This window comes from Castor canadensis, chromosome 9 (assembly GCF_047511655.1).
Source record: "Castor canadensis chromosome 9, mCasCan1.hap1v2, whole genome shotgun sequence".
NCBI classification, from domain to species: Eukaryota; Metazoa; Chordata; class Mammalia; order Rodentia; family Castoridae; genus Castor; species Castor canadensis.
Window position 1 is genome coordinate 95,284,285 of NC_133394.1, and position 13,848 is coordinate 95,298,132.

At 36.6% G+C, this 13,848-nt stretch overlaps 1 pseudogene; it reads right to left on the reverse strand.

Moving 5' to 3' along the window:
- Positions 1–589: 589 nt before the first annotated feature.
- LOC141410812 (albumin-like) overlaps positions 590–13,848 on the reverse strand; it is a 48,202-nt pseudogene continuing 34,943 nt past the window's right edge.

The window sequence follows — 13,848 nt, forward strand, 5'->3', positions numbered from 1 at the left end:
GATAAATCCAAAAGATAAATATATATATACAAATCAAACATAATCATATACAAAATTATATGTAGAACGTGTTTGCAATAGTGGAACTACTCCTCTATGGAACTCAGGAGAGGAGGGAAAGGAACAGAGGATAAATGTCGAAATAAATAACATTTGTGCAGGTAGAGGATACAACAATATGTACTGAAGGTTGTTGAATGATGAGGGGTGAGAGGGAAGGGGTAAGGGAGAGTAAAGGAAGGGGTGGAACTGATAAAGTATACATACAGCAGGGATACATGAAGAAGCCCCTTTGAACTTAGGAATTGACTTAGGAACTAATAGCCAAAGACAGGACTACAAAATAGGTAGTGTGCGGGGGATACTTGTAGAAGAGGGGAAAGTGAATGAAGGAGATGAAACTGAGGGAATATGGTTGATGGACCTCACATACATATATGAAATAGAATAATGAAACCTCTTGCAATTGCCTTAAGTGGAGCAGAGAGAGATTTGAAGAGGGGAGATGGTGGGGGTGATCTAACCAATGTACAATGTAAGCCTATATGGAATTGTAGAAATTAATCCCTTCTGTACAACAAATATGTCCTCATAAAAATGAAGAAAGAAATTCCTTATCCACATGCCTTTCCATATATAAATTCCTAAACCAAATAGACAAATGAAAATGAACAAATTCCCGTCCATCTTCAGAGAAGCAGGCCTCCTTGTCAGCCTTGCAACACTTTTCCAGACATGCAGCAAAATCCCCCAAAACAGTATGCAGTTGCGCCCCTGTTGCCTTAGGCTTGTGTTTCACCAGCTCAGCAATTGCCCTCCATTTGGGCAGAAAAAGGAAGAAATAGGAGAGAAAATTTTATTCACATTAAAAAAGTGTAGATGGCTGGGCGCTGTTGGCTCACAACCATAATCCTAGCTACTCAGGAGGCAGAGATCAGGAGGATCTCGGTTCAAAGCCAGCCCAGGCAAATAGTTCTCAAGACCCTTTCTCAAAAATACCTAACACAAAAAGGGCTGGTGGAGTGGCTCAAAGTGTGGGCCTTGAGTTCAAGTCCTGGTACCACACACACACACACACACACAAAAAGAAAGTGTAGATGATAAGGATGGTAGTGCCATCATTTAAGATTATAAGTCTTGGAGCCAGGAAACCTTGGGTTTGAGGCTCAGGCATACCACTGTAAGCCTCTGTATTCTTATCTGCCTAGGAGGATGAAAAAATCCACTTCACTAGGAGTGGAGAGAGGAACAAATGAGATAATCAGTGCAAATCACTCAGTGTTTTATGTATTTCAATAAATCTCTAAAAAAGTTGCATTTAGATATCATTCAGATTTAGAAAGTTTCTCATATGTATAAGTAATTAAGAATGACAATTAAATGATCATTAAATTTTTAAATTTTATTTTATTTTTATTATCATATTATTGTTGTACTGGGATTATATTGTGACATTTACAAAAGTGCTTACAATATATTTTAAGCACTTTTTCACACGAAAATGAGACAATAGGTCTCATTGTTCCATTTTTACACGAGTACATAATATTTCTACTATATTCATCCTTTTTCACCCTCTCTTCTATCCTCCCCCTTCCCACTGGTACCAAGCCCCAGATAGGACCCATTTTACCTTCCTGTCCTTTGCTTTTGAAAAAGACATTTTTGTTTGTTTAAGATAACTATAGGATTTCACTATGACATTTCCATATATTAATTAAATTTTTACCTTGGACTTCATTTGAAAAGTTTCTCATCAGGGCCAGGCACTGGTGGCTCACGCCTGTAATCCCAGCTACTCAAGAGGCAGAGATCAAGAGGATTGCAATTGGAGGCCAGCCAGGCAAATTATGAGACCCTATCTCAAAAATGCCCAACATAAAAAAGGGCTGGAAGAGTGGTTCAAGTGGCAGAGCACCTGCTTAGCAAGTGTGAGGCCCTGAGTTAAAAACCCAGCACCACCAAAAAAAAAAAAAAATCTCATCAGGGAATCATCATGTGTGGTATTTGAAATTAGCCCTTTCAAAGCTAGTATTTGGGAGCCTACAAGAAATAAGACAATTTAAACAAATAGCAGCTGTTGGCTGTGTTCATTGACATCTGTAGAGAAAATATAGAGAAATATAGAGAAAAAATAGAATTTGTGTGAGTGTGACAGGTAATGGTTACTGTTGTTAATTCTGATAACAGGCCAGGCAAAGATGACAGCTTTCTATTGCTATATGTCATGCTAGTCTAACCCCTCATGACAATCAGGGAATGGAGCCACAAAATTCACATTTTAGCTGGTTTTTAATTGGAGTCTTGTCCTCAAAGTCATACCTAGGGTGTTTGTCTGACCTGTAGAGTCCACACCGAACAGCTTAAAATAACCATTCGTGTCAGAAATAAATTATCTTCTGATTTCTGTAACTAATTTGCTGTCTACCCAACTTCACCAGTTTTTTCAGCAATACAGCTTTCTCCACTGGGCCTAGCCTAAGATTTTATTCTAGGGTGGGTTTTATCCACAATATTGCCCTGAACAATTTGAAGGCATGATTATAATGTGTTTTTTAAGAAAAAAAAATAGTCATTCATTTTATTCTTGACACTTTTATCATCTTAATAGTGGCAATCCTCAAATACTTTTCTTGAAGAAATGTGACCAATAAATCAATTGACATGTATCAAGTCTGCAAACAAAGGATATAATGAAAGAGTCCTCACAATTGTTTCTTGAATTGTTTCTCCTTGTCTGGAAGTGTGCATATATCAGCATGGAAGGTGAATGACTCAGCGTTAAACTCTTTGGGAACATATGATTCATCAGGTTGCAGGGCAGAAAAGCGTGGTCGCCTGTTCACCAAGGACTCAGTGCAGCATTTGGTGACTCCTCGCTCACTGGGTTTATCTCATGGAACTTGCACAACTGGTGCAGGACCACAGACAGCTAATGATAAGGAAGAAGAGCAGAAATTCAAAAAGTGCCCACGACTGCCCACTCTCTAGTGAACAAAAAAAGTTGTCATATTAACTCACAACTTTGAATCCAAAGTTGAAGCAGTGATTTGTTTATCTTTGGAACTAAAAATAAAGGACTTCTAAAAGACATCTCTGTTTTTAATTGAGTGTTTATACGTGATAAGAATAACATAGTAAGGAAAATAATTTGTGGTGATATATCCTGATACATATGTTGTATGGGAAGGAAATAATATTATATATACATGATTTTAAAAAAGGACCCCAAAGAAAGTGAATATGTGAAAGAACACTGAAAATTAATTGCTTCAAAATATGTTACCTCTTTGGGATATTACCTAATCACAGGACTCAGAATAATGTAGGTGAAGAAGTCTTGGAGCCACTGTACACACACACACACACACACACACCCCTATACACATATACCTAAGTTCTCCTCTGATTCTGAAAATTAGGTTTGTGAACCTTTAAAGACAAAAGATCATCATTTACATTATAAATTACTCACAGAGTCTTCACCACAAGGCATTCTCTCTGTTTCAGGAAGCTATGACACCTGGTGCCCGTACTTTCTATGTTTCTTGCAGCCTCCACTAGAGTTGGATTTGACACCTGAGGTGCTTTCTTGGTGTAATAAATTATAAGCCTGTAAAAAAACAATATAGTCTATGTGTTTTCATCCAGGCATAAAATTGTCATGGTTTAATATAGTAGATCAGGAAGAGAAAATTGTGCCAAAATCAACTAAATGCCCTTATTTTCCATTCTTCAACTCACACTCATCTCCAGGATGATGGCATGGTGTTGAAGGAAAACCTTGTCCTGAGCACAGTAAACACAGCTTTAACACTACCTGTACCATGGTTCTTTTTCTTTTTTAAACATGACCACTTAGAAATTTATTGAATTAAATCTGGAACACATGTACAGGTGGGCATTTGAAAAACATTCTCAGACATACCAGGCACATGGGCTCATCAAACACATCAGACCAACAAAGGATGCGCCCCTCATCTGGATCTTACAAAGGACACCGTGCCCTCAGGTGCTGCAGCACTTTCGCAGTGGCCATCCTCAGACCACCCAGTGCACACCTCACCTGGACTCCACATGATCTCCGGCGTTACAAGCTTGCTGGAACTGCCCTTTACTCGGCATTTCAATGCCTGAGCAGCTCTGTGTCTGGGCTTGTCATGTTACCATCTTATCCGACCACCTGCCTGACTCTCCTTCTGTTAGCTCTGCCTTTGCCTTCAGTATGGCCCTTTGAGCCCTGCAGGACACTTTTTTTTTTTAATTTTTTTTTTTTTATTATTCATATGTGCATACAAGGCTTGGGTCATTTCTCCCCCCTGCCCCCACCCCCTCCCTTACCAACCACTCCCCCCCTCCCTCTCCCCCCCCAATACCCAGCAGAAACTACTTTGCCCTTATTTCTAATTTTGTTGTAGAGAGAGTATAAGCAATAATAGGAAGGAACAAGGGTTTTTGCTGGTTGAGATAAGGATAGCTATACAGGGAGTTGACTCACATTGATTTCCTGTGCGTGGGTGTTACCTTCTAGGTTAATTCTTCTTGATCTAACCTTTTTTCTAGTTCCTGTTCCCCTTTTCCTATTGGCCTCAGTTGCTTTTAAGGTATCTGCTTTAGTTTCTCTGCGTTAAGGGCAACAAATGCTAGCTAGTTTTTTAGGTGTCTTACCTATCCTCATACCTGCCTTGTGTGCTCTCGCTTTATCATGTGATCAAAGTCCAAGTCCAATCCCCTTGTTGTGTTTGCCCTTGATCTGATGTCCACATATGAGGGAGAACATACGATTTTTGGTCTTTTGGGCCAGGCTAACCTCACTCAGAATGATGTTCTCCAATTCCATCCATTTACCAGCAAATGATAACATTTCGTTCTTCTTCATGGCTGCATAAAATTCCATTGTGTATAGATAACACATTTTCTTGATCCATTCGTCAGTGCTGGGGCATCTTGGCTGTTTCCATAACTTGGCTATTGTGAATAGTGCCGCAATAAACATGGGTGTGCAGGTGCCTCTGGAGTAACCTGTGTCACAGTCTTTTGGGTATATCCCCAAGAGTGGTATTGCTGGATCAAATGGTAGATCAATGTCTAGCTTTTTAAGTAGCCTCCAAATTTTTTTCCAGAGTGGTTGTACTAGTTTACATTCCCACCAACAGTGTAAGAGGGTTCCTTTTTCCCCACATCCTTGCCAACACCTGTTGTTGGTGGTGTTGCTGATGATGGCTATTCTAACAGGGGTGAGGTGGAATCTTAGCATGGTTTTAATTTGCATTTCCTTTATTGCTAGAGATGGTGAGCATTTTTTCATGTGTTTTTTGGCCATTTGAATTTCTTCTTTTGAGAAAGTTCTGTTTAGTTCACTTGCCCATTTATTTATTGGTTCATTAGTTTTGAGAGAATTTAGTTTTTTAAGTTCCCTATATATTCTGCTTATCAGTCCTTTGTCTGATGTAAAGCTGGCAAATATTTTCTCCCACTCTGTGGGTGTTCTCTTCAGTTTAGAAACCATTTCTTTTGATGAGCAGAAGCTTTTTAGTTTTATGAGGTCCCATTTATCTGTGCTATCTCTTAGTTGCTGTGCTGCTGGGGTTTCATTGAGAAAGTTCTTACCTATACCTACTAATTCCAGAGTATTTCCTACTCTTTCCTGTATCAATTTTAGAGTTTGTGGTCTGATATTAAGATCCTTGATCCATTTTGAGTTAATATGGGTATAGGGTGATATACATGGATCTAGTTTCAGTTTTTTGCAGACTGCTAACCAGTTTTCCCAGCAGTTTTTGTTGAAGAGGCTGCTATTTCTCCATTGTATATTTTTAGCTCCTTTGTCAAAGACAAGTTGGTTATAGTTGTGTGGCTTCATATCTGGGTCCTCTATTCTGTTCCACTGGTCTTCATGTCTGTTTTTGTGCCAGTACCATGCTGTTTTTATTGCTACTGCTTTGTAATATAGTTTGAAGTCAGGTATTGTGATACCTCCTGCATTGTTCTTTTGACTGAGTATTGCCTTGGCTATTCGTGGCTTCCTGTATTTCAATATAAATTTCACGGTAGATTTTTCGATCTCTTTAATGAATGTCATTGGAATTTTGATGGGAATTGCATTAAACATGTAGATTACTTTGGGGAGTATCGACATTTTTACTATGTTGATTCTACCAATCCATGAGCATGGGAGATCTCTCCACTTTCTATAGTCTTCCTCAATCTCTTTCTTCAGAAGTGTAGAGTTTTCCTTGTAGAGGTCTTTCACATCTTTTGTTAGGTTTACACCTAGGTATTTGATTTTTTTTGAGGCTATTGTAAATGGAATTATTTTCATGTATTCTTTTTCAGTTTGCTCATTATTAGTGTATGTTGATTTTATATCCTGCTACCTTGCTATAGCTATTGATGATGTCTAGAAGCTTCTGAGTAGTTTTTTGGGTCTTTAAGGTATAGGATCATGTCGTCTGCAAATAGGGATATTTTGACAGTTTCTTTACCTATTTGTATTCCTTTTATTCCTTCTTCTTGCCTAATTGCTCTGGCTAGGAATTCCAGTACTATGTTGAATAGGAGTGGAGATAGTGGGCATCCTTGTCTGGTTCCTGATTTTAGAGGGAATGGTTTCAGTTTTTCTCTGTTAAGTATAATGCTGGCTGTAGGTTTGTCATATATAGCTTTTATAATGTTGAGGTACTTTCCTTCTATTCCTAGTTTTCTTAGAGCTTTTATCATGAAATGGTGTTGGATCTTATCAAAGGCTTTTTCTGCATCTATTGAGGTGATCAAGTTGAACCATAGGTTCTTAACCTAAGATCTGGGCTGGAGTCTTAGGAAAGCGAGTTAGCTAGCTATATGTCACTAATATTTTTATTTTTGATTCTTTCAATAAACCCTATTGTGAACTTAATGCATAACATCACTGTGATGACTTGAATGATAGGTGAAAATGGGAGGAGATACACTACACTAAGTAGAGATGGTACATGGATTAAATTTAATCAAATAAAATACACAAATAACCTGGCATGTTATCTAGCATGTAATAATTGTTTATAAAGAATGGTAAACACCACCAAATGTCAATTTATGACAGTACTCTATTCAATTAAGAAACTGTGTGCTGTTCACTGTTGTTACCACTAACAATTATAGTTATAAGAGTTCCAACTGTGTGTATGAAGGGTAAAATGCGTGATGCATCCCCTCTCACTTCCTGTCTTTATCTCCTTATATAAGGCTCTATTGAATAGGGACTTTGCTACCTCTATTGCTTCTGGAGAATAAATTCCATACAAAAAGAATGTCATAACCAAAAAGTCTAGGTATTTTCCCCTAACACCCTGTCTTTCTTTAGATGGAATATTGCAGATGTAATATTCACATGTGTATCTAAACTGTTTTGTTATGTTTTTGTTTTTAATCTAAATTTGTTAAGCTTCATGTAAATAAGGCTTATTGCTCCCTGCTTCATAAAATGTTGCTATATTTTATTTTCTCATAAACTATTCCTTAACTTTCAAGTTAAGACATCCCCACTTCTGATGTACCAACACTTCAGATACACCAGCCCTCCTAGCCTACATACACTCAATCTCAAGAGACCAATATTTTAGACTGCACACAGCTATAGGCCTCTCCACACACTGATTATTGCATCTTTCCTCTTCAGACTTTCTTGATAAACAAGATTTGGAAATATATAATACATTTTCATTATTAAAACACATTTAGGTCTGTATATTGTCTTAAATAATATCAAACGATCAAGAAAAAGAATCAGCTAGTAGATGAAAATACTCATTTTGGAATTTATACTCTCCAAACTGCACAAACTGTTCACAGTTTTGTATGACTAAATTGCAAGACTGCTGCACAAGAGGTTGAAGATCATCAAGCAGGAACATAAAAGAACTGTGATTATAACATTCCCCTGAGAATAAGGAGCGCATTTTTCACCTCTTCCTCCTTTCTGTCCAAAGCCACATAAGTAGACCTTCAACAACACATCTGTCTTATTACATTTAAATTTTTTCTTTTATTTGTCATGACAATCTAGGGCAAGGAGTGCAGAATCTTCAGACTCTGGAGCTCAACGCTGGCATTGGAGCCAGGCCATCTGACTCATTTTCTAGCTGAGCAATTTTACTTTCCATCTCCAAACTTCAGAAACTTCATCTCTTCAATGGAGGGAGAGTTGTGCTTTCCTCACAGAATTGCTCCGTAAATCAACTAAACTAATGAAATAACAAGAACATCCAGCTCATAGTAAAACTATACCAAATCATGGGTGTCAGCATTATGATTATTACTTTGTCATTTCTCTAGTTGGATCCCGAACTCCCCAATGGGAAATTGTATGTTCAGGATCAGATGCACTGTAGTGCTCGACATTCAGCAGCTTCTTGCTAAGAATGACTTCCTTCTGATTCCAAGAGTTTGTGAACGATTATGTGCTGTTAAGAACTCCGCAATTCTCCAAGAAACACTTCTTCTAAGTTTCTTCTATACTCCTAATCTCAAAAATATTTTAAAATATTGTAAAGAAATATATTTCACATCCTTCCTTTGGATATTAATTCCAATACTTACTTGATAGTTTGGAGGATCAGTTAAATTTCTTTTTAAATATGCTAAATCTCTTAATTTACATTTAAATTTATTTTATCTAATTTTGTTCTCAGGAGTATGAAGACAGAGAGAAATGGTGGTCAAGGTTTTGTGAAATTAGAGAGTGCTGTCTTCATATCTTTCTTTTCTAGACCAACTATTTTAGGGTTTATTAACCATTCTATTCATGATTGTTATTTCTATAATTTTTAGGATCACAGACTTGAATCAATCTCAAGAAAATATCTAAATTACTTTATGGATCATTTCACATTCTGGCACATACTACCTTGCCATAGCACACAGGTGGATCAGCTTTAGCACAGCACCTGTCCCATGTGGCTTCATATGCCTTGGCAAGTCTCAGCAACAAACTGACATAATAGTCAGGGTGCCTTCTTGACTGTTCATACAAAAACTTAGTTAAGAAGAACATAGATTTAGTTGAACAAATGAGAAAAAAAAATCACATAACTAAACCCAAGAGTAACTCATATTCCAAAGGCCTGAGTTTTGCCTAATCCCCATACAGTAAAGTTTAGTGCAAAAGGACTTACCGTCCAGAGTGAAGGCTTCTGGGTTCAATAAGTGGGTTCTGCCATGTATTTTGCTTTAAATCTTAAGCACTTTATTAAAACTGCTAGCACCTTAGTTTTATCCTCTCTAGAATGGCCATAGTAATAGTATCTGTGTCATTAAGTGGGTTGTGAGAAACATGACACAATCTATGCAAAACACATACTCTCTCTGGCACTTACTAAATGTTGCATGGGTGGTACCTGTTATTTTCATGTCTATTTAGTTTGATTTGAACCATATTTCAAAAGGAATCTACCAGATGATGGACATAGCTATGTTCCTACATTTTTTCTTTTTTTTCTCCTTTTGAGCAAAATCTTGAAGGGAACATACTTATATTAAATGTTATTTAGTGCATAAGATATGATCGTCATACAACAAAAATAAAAACTTTATCACCACACTTTTTTTATTGTTTTATTATTCATATGTGCATACAAGGCTTGGGTCATTTCTCCCCCCTGCCCCCTCCCCCTCCCTTACCACCCACTCCGCCCCCTCCCTCTCCCCCCCACCCCCTCAATACCCAGCAGAAACTACTTTGCCCTTATTTCTAATTTTGTTGTAGAGAGAGTATAAGCAATAATAGGAAGGAACAAGGGGTTTTGCTGGTTGAGATAAGAATAGCTATACAAGGAGTTGACTCACATTGATTTCCTGTGCGTGTGTTACCTTCTAGGTTAATTCTTTTTAATCTCACCTTTTCTCTAGTTCCTGTTCCCCTTTTCCTATTGGCCTCAGTTGCTTTTAAGGTATCTGCTTTAGTTTCTCTGCGTTAAGGGCAACAAATGCTAGCTAGTTTTTTAGGTGTCTTACCTATCCTCACCCCTCCTTTGTGTGCTCTCGCTTTTATCATGTGCTCAAAGTCCAATCCCCTTGTTGTGTTTGCCCTTGATCTAATGTCCACATATAAGAGAGAACACACGATTTTTGGTCTTTTGGACCAGGCTAACCTCACTCAGAATGATGTTCTCCAATTCCATCCATTTACCAGCGAATGATAACATTTCGTTCTTCTTCATGGCTGCATAAAATTCCATTGTATCACCACACTTAATGACAACATACAACCATCTGTCATTTAATTGCACACTGCCTAAGCCATATTACTAAAATCCTGGTCTTTTCCAGTATATATGAAGCAGCTAGTATCAGACTCCACACTTCTTTTCATGTATTGTTGCTACCATCATACTGATTGGCAGATATAGACAGATTGATAAATACTGCAAAGATGATTAATTGCAATATATATTTATATGTATATTCTATGGATATTTAAGAAATGCCCTCAAAATGAATGATTGAAAGATACAGATAGATAGATGTATACATATATATGTATATTTATACTTATATATATATACACAATATATTTTTAATAATATTTCCATAAATATCCTTAAGGAGCAGCATTGATCATCTGCTGATAGCATGTACTATTTTATGATGATGTTTAAAATTAATTAACTAAGAAAGGATATAGAAGCATTCTGGGCAACATGGAAATTATAGTAACTCCAAAAAAGAAAGCCCACTGTATCTTCCTGAATTGTAAAATTATATAAAAGTTATGAAAGGATAATTCCTTATCTACTTACATGACCAGGAAGATATCTCTTGCATCAGCATAATTTATACAAACTTCCTTATCCTCAACAAAATCAGCAGTTAATGGACTTAAGTTACCAGGGCAAGTTGTTATTTTCCATCACAGCAATGCAGTTTGATTTTTGCAACGGAGTCTTATCACAACACTCCTTCAGTTTACTGGAGATTGTATCTTGATTTTCACATATAAACTTGCCAAGGTTTGCCTGTCAGCAAGGCACGAATTGTTCATCATAAATTTGCAATGCTATTTTCCCACACTTTTGTTATGTGTGTATAACACTTTTGTTGTGTCCTAAGGCCATACAAAAGCAATGTGCATTTCATCAACGTACTGTCAGTCAGTGTTTCTAAGCCAATAGCTCAGATAAAATGATAAAACATTCCCAGTCAAAAAGATTAGTCAAGACTGAGAAAAATATAGAAAAACAACTTCATTTACAATAGCCTCAAAAAAATTAAATATCTAGGAATAAGCTACAACGAAAACTATAAATCTTTGAAAAAAGAAATTGAAGAAGATATCAGAAGATGGGATGATCTCCCAGGCTCATGGTTTGGCAGAACCAATGTTTGAAAATGGCTATGTCATGAAAAGCAATCTACATGTTCAATGCAATCCCATCAAAATTCCAATGACATTAATGACAGAGATCGAAAAATCAAGTCAAAAGTTCATTTGGAAGCACAAAGGACCACAAATACCTACATCAATACTGAGCAAAAGGAGCAACACTGGAAATATCACAATACCCAACTTCAAACTACACTACAGAGCCATAGCAATAAAACAGCATGGTACTGGCACAAAAACAGACATGAAGACCCAAGGAACAGGACAGAAAACCCAGATATGAATCCACACGGCTACACCCACCTGACTTCTGACAAGGTGCCCAAAACATACAATGGAGAAAAGACATCTCTTTAACAAACGCTGCTGGGAAAACTGGATATCTGCATGCAGAAAACAGAAACTAGATCCATGTCTTTCATCCTGTACAAGTATCAATTCAAAGTGGATTAAGGACCTTAATATAAGACTTGTAACTTCAACTTGCACTTGAAGCTAGTGCAGAAAAAAGCAAGAATTAATTGGCACTGGAATTAATTGGCATAGGCAATGACTTCCTAAACAGAACTCAAAATGGATTGACCAGTGGGACTACATGAAATAAAAAGCTTCTACACAAGAAAAAAAACAGTCACCAAATTGAAGAGGCTGCCTACAGAATGGGAGAAAATGTTTGCCAGCTAAAGATCTGACAAAGGATTAATAACCAGAATATCCAGGGAGCTCAAAAAACTAAACTTCCAAAAAATCAATGACCCATGAAGAAATGGGCAAATGAACTGAGTAGAGTTTCAAAGGAAGAAGTCCAAATTACCAAAAAACACATAAAGAAAAGCTCATTCTTGGCCATAAAGGAAATGCAAATCAAAACTGCATTAAGATTCTACCTCACTCTTGTTAGAATGGCTAGTATTAAGAACATAAACAACAAATGTTGGCAAAATGTGGGGGAAAAAAAGAACCCTCATACATTGCTGATGAGAATAGTATGAAATCTCCTCAAAAAACTGTTACTATTTATTTATTAACTTAATTGGTTGATTTTAATTATTTATTAATTTTATATTTTATTATAGAGGCATTTAATATTTTTCCATAAAACTCAGTGCTACTCTTCCAAATATTTATCCCAACTTAAATGCAGGCATTGTGAAAAAAATAGCTAAATAAAGTATAAAAAATTTTTGAAAAATGAGTCAAGATACAAACATAAACCTGGCTTATTTATATAAACTATCTGCTGTAAATTTTCTAGGAATAGTCAAGATAGATGAGGATTCTAGTATTTGGTCATATTTTTAATCCTTGAAGAAATGACAATAGTGTAAGTTCGTGAAAAAAGAGATATGCTAATATTTGTGTATTTAACATTGAGATTCAATGGAGAGAGAGTACAGAGGATGGAACAGAACATCATTTCCAAAGGTCTTTCCAGTACTCCCCTTTTTCAAACCCCTCTATCTCCCTAACAGTACCTTAGAAATCTACCTTTGTAGCTTTTCTGCCTCAGGTAAAGCCTTTATGACTTCAAGGGTTTACAAATCAGTCAGTGAGCTTTTCATGTCATTTAGTAGTAAGGGAAGTCAGGTTTATAAAAACACCACAGAGCAAGAAAGCTTGGAGAAAAAGTGAATGAGAGCAGAAGGACCATGCCAGGCACTTTTACCCATCACCAAGGCACCAAGCTTATTAACTCTACCAACTTAAGCTTGTAAGCCACCAAAAGCAAATCAATAAATTTTTACCCTGTCATCCGCACATTTGAACAGGTCACCCTGGCAGCATTCCTTGGTGGCTTTAGTAAGATCCATTATTATCTTGTAAATACCTACAAAGTCTGCATTGGGAAATTTCTGGCTCAAACGAGATAATAACCTAAAAATTAAATTCCCTCATTAAAATATTATTATCATGTACTATTTTATGTGAGAGTACCAGAAAATATTATTTATAATAAGGAAATTCACTACAGATTAAGATAGAGAAATACTTTAATTAATTAGTAATTTTAATGCTAGATTTGAACTAAATAGTTATCCTTTTTTTTCTTAGGCAGAATTATGAATTATAAGAGTGTGTGTGGTGGAAGGAGAGCTAGTAATTCTTAAAATCAGAAATCACAGAGGAATTCTGACAAGGGTGACAGTGAGGGGTCAGAGGGGTATCAGGTGTGGAACAAATCTGACTTCCAGACCTACCTTTATCACTTACTAGCCCTATGAACACAGGAAAAGTGACTTATCTTCTTTGACTTCAGCCTTTGTAGTGTCTCAACAGCAAGTAGAATTAAATGGTACTTCTGAGAATTAAATCAGGTAGTGCTCATGAAAGCATTTTATAATCTGGGAAGTATCAGACAAACCCCACCTATCTTTTTCATCAATTAATTAACACTTATCTGACTTCTAATGATCTCTGAAAAAAAGAAATCTATATTTCTATACAATGAGGCAGTTTTCATTAAACATGCTTTCACCAAGAAATTGCTC